Genomic DNA, 3,957 nt, shown 5'->3' with positions numbered 1-3,957 from the left:
GCACATAATCATTGTTTAAAATCGTGGCAAATGGAAGGTAACACGTGGCAGAGCAGAGAACGCACAGCGGAAGTGAGTGTAGCGAAAAACGCGTGTTCAGCGGAAGTAAGCGTACCGGAAACAAGCATTCCGGAAGTGTGTGTTGCAAAGCGTGGCGAACTGAGCGCAAACACGCCCCCGACAAATTCGGTCGGGGCGGGAAGTACAGCCAATACCAAAAATGTAAAAACTGTAACTAGTAACTTGTATGTTGTTTTAAGTATTGTTAAAAGTAATGTTTCAGGACAAAGAAGAGGGACGGTCCCACCAGCAGGGGCAGCGGCTGAAAGTGGTGAGAATAATGAAAAGGTTAACACAGGGGGAGACATCCATTGTACTGCAGCAGCAATTTCAGCAACTAGTTCAGAACATAGTAATTTGGTAGACTTACATCCTGTCTGCACTACAACAGTTCCCAATGGGAAAGCGGACAGAGATGGTGACGTTCCCTTAAAACATGTAGCAAAGCATGATACATGCACTAGGTCTAAAACATTTTCAATTTTGTCTGATTTCCCTGATCCTAGGAAAGATTTGACCAAATGTCAGCAGTTTATTAGATATTATGGTAATATGTATGAGCCAACTAATAACGATTGGCGAGTATTATTGAAGACCTGTCTTCCTCTCAATACTGATATACAAAAGTTCATTAAGGATTGTATGTTGGAGGAGGATGAATCCTTAACCGAGGATGATAATCAGGACAATATTAGACAAATAATCACACGGTTGGCCATATATTTCCCAGTGATAGTGGACTGGAGTTAAATTTTTACTATCCAGCAAAAAGATAGTGAAAATGCAACAGACTATTTTTGCAGAGCTCTAATAGAAATGGGCAAATATACTGGGGTACCAGACATAAAAGATAATGTACACTACAGAGAGGTTGCTGTTAAAGTTCTAATGGATGGCCTTAGGGAAAACTTGAAAAGAAGGGTGCAAACTTCATTACCAAACTGGAAAGGAATCACTGTAAGTGCTCTCAGGGAGTTAGCTATAGAACATGATAGAAGTATGAATAAACAGAAAGAGACACTAAGTGATAGGGTAATGATGGTAAGTATCCCAGCATTAGAGGGTCTGCAAACCCGACCACCAGCATACAACCCACATAATAAGAAACATAGAAAAATCAGGTGTTTTAAGTGTAACGAAGAAGGCCATTTCGCAAGAGATTGTAAAAAGGAAGAGAAACAACATGAGTTGAGGAAGTGTATTCAATGCAATAAAATAGGACACCTAGCAAAACAGTGTGCAGACATGACAGGGACGTGTTTCTACTGCCATAAGAAGGGACACATGAGTAGGAACTGTGTAGAGAGAAGAACGGATACCTGGGTTGGAAATCACATAGACATCCACAAAAGAGGCGTACACTTCTCTCAGAGGTTCCCCTACAATTGATTGCACACTCGGTAACAACTAATACTTTGGGGGAGAGTTATAGCCAACTCTAGGGTACAGGTCAGACCTGCAATCCTACAACTAGACAAGGTAAAGGTTAAAACTGTGGTGATTATTAATGTGCAAAGTGTAGAAAGAAACTGAATTTTTAAAAAAAGGTAATCTTTATTGATTTTGTTTGTTTGTTTTATGTTGTCAAATGCGTGTTTTCCTAATCGCTGGCCGATGATAAAGAATGGAAATGTTTGTTTTGTTTGCGGTTTTAAGATAACTATCTTATTTTTCTTCTCACAGATAAAGGGGACACAAAAGGAGTATAGACTTAGTGATCAGAGGGGTGGGATAGAGAAATAGAAAAAAATCACTCTTGAAAGACAAATTAACAATAGACAATTGGAACACTCTTTTGTTTTCTTTTGGTGGGGGAAGCTGTGTGTGATTGAGCCAGGGCACAGAGGTAGGTAGCGGGCGGCTGCTGCGCCCCCTTGGGCTTGCGCCCTGGGCGACGGCACCACCCACACCACCCTAGTTACGGCTCTGCAAATCACAAATGACTTCCAATGAAGTAAATGGACGATGAAAACCAGAGAGAATGGAGTCTACAGCTACATAGAAATCGTTGACTCTAAAGTGCTTTTTCGGCATCGGATTGAGTGGGTAGGTGACGACTGGTGGGTAAATCTATGATGATCTCATCCCATTTATCTCATATCTGTTCAATGTTTTTGAGAAGACATTTGATGTTGTCCAGCTCAATGTCCAATGTAGCATTGGGTGCTTCAATAAAGAGGGTAGTGGGAATCCTATACCCAGTGATGGTTACTCAGCGAACCCGCAGGCTGTGGAGGCAAGTCGCTGGCATCTTACCACCTCACTTCACAGAGGAGAACTTACTCTACATGCCTCATCAGGTAATAAATAATATGTTTTTACTTTGATTTGTGTTATGTCATATACAAAAAGAGTGCTTCCATTATCAATACATATGGATATGGTTTTCTGGATTAAGAGAAGATTAATGATTAAGCATAATCACCTGTAAGAAATTATTGTGATCAATTTCTTTTCATCTCATGGTCTGTTTTTTTCTGACATTTACTTTTGTTATTGACTGGTAGCAAATTAAGTTATTTTAGTGTCAATAAATTTACTGACAGCTGGAAACCCTGGCTGTACTTAATAACCCTCCCACTACGTTTAGGTCTGTTTGAGCTGTTTTTCACACCGTTTCCAAATATATGTGAATGTGTTTACAAACCAAATATAAAGCTTGCTTCTTTCTTCTCCTGGAACATATATTTCAGTCACCTGTTTTATTGTTGCTGTGAACTCAGATGTTAATGTTTAGTGTGAACCTTATGACTGGTTAATTGGCCACACCCACACGACAAATTGACAATGTCACAAAAATTGGCCAGACCACACCCAAACCCCACCCATATGACATCATAAGTAGTCTCAGGGTATAAAAGTGGGGGCTGGGAGCCCACAAGTCATTTGCTCCTGGCTGAAGGCAAATTGGCCACTACAATGGCCTATCAAAGGAAACAAAAGAAGGGCCACCTGCCCAAAACTCGGGCAGTGACTTCCCGGAAGAGGAGACGGTACACAAGGTAGAAGAAGCGTGTGACCGTTATTAAAGGCACACGGAGAGGTAAATATATATGTTCCAGCTAATGTATAAATTACAGTCTAGACCAGTGTTGTACAAGATTTCCTCTACAAATTCTGTCTACCATGAAAAAGTGAATCTTTAACTTAATAAGCTGTTATTTTTCATTGTTACAGGTTACAGACGTAATCGTCTGACGTTTTAGAGGCATAAGATGTGACGGTGACGGTGACCTTCTCCATCTGCCGGAGTCACCTCAATTCACCCTAAAGAGCATTCAGAAAATGCAAAAAAAATAAAAAAAGAAGAAAAGGAAAAACAAATAAGTTAGGTTTAGACAAGGTGCAAGGTTTAGACATGCTGACAATGGTAATAGTCCCATGCAGAAGAATTAAGGCTAATCTAAGTGCAAAATGGTAATGGTCCCAATGCAGAAGAATTAAGGTTAATCTAAGTGCAATTAAGAAGCATGACACTCAGTTATTTAGCATTTAGGTTAATCTAAGTGTAATTAAGAAGCATGGAATAAAAAAATAAGCCGAATTTGGTCTACTGTGATCTTTTAAGTATTAAGGGGTTTAATGTACATGTTACATGCACGCTGCACAAATGGTGCAGAATAAACACACATTTAAAAGCCTTAAGGCAAGAAGTCTAAAGTTTAAAGATAAATAAGGAATACATAAAATACATAATTATACTGCCTGGCCAATAAATTTTAAAGGGGCGCCACAAAGCCAGATCAGATTGTAAACTGAAAGAGAGCGGAGGATCTTGTGAAGATCTAATGACTGCCGGTAAGGGTTCAATAACCACAGTGAAGACCATGGACGACAGCGGACATCTTTGTCTAGTACCGTTTCGGATAATAACCCTATTGGATGGTGTCCCATTGA

At 39.9% G+C, this 3,957-nt stretch overlaps 1 long non-coding RNA gene across 1 annotated transcript; it reads left to right on the top strand.

The window, feature by feature from the left end:
- Positions 1-2,873: 2,873 nt before the first annotated feature.
- LOC142097023 (uncharacterized) lies at positions 2,874-3,604 on the top strand. The gene is made up of 2 exons (XR_012678086.1): positions 2,874-3,103; positions 3,238-3,604. It is a non-coding gene; the product is annotated as an uncharacterized LOC142097023 (long non-coding RNA).
- Positions 3,605-3,957: the final 353 nt, after the last annotated feature.

This window comes from Mixophyes fleayi, chromosome 7, assembly GCF_038048845.1.
Source record: "Mixophyes fleayi isolate aMixFle1 chromosome 7, aMixFle1.hap1, whole genome shotgun sequence".
Lineage (NCBI taxonomy): Eukaryota > Metazoa > Chordata > Amphibia > Anura > Limnodynastidae > Mixophyes > Mixophyes fleayi.
The sequence above is the reverse complement of the archived record's forward strand: the minus strand, read 5'-3'. Positions and strand labels throughout refer to the sequence as shown.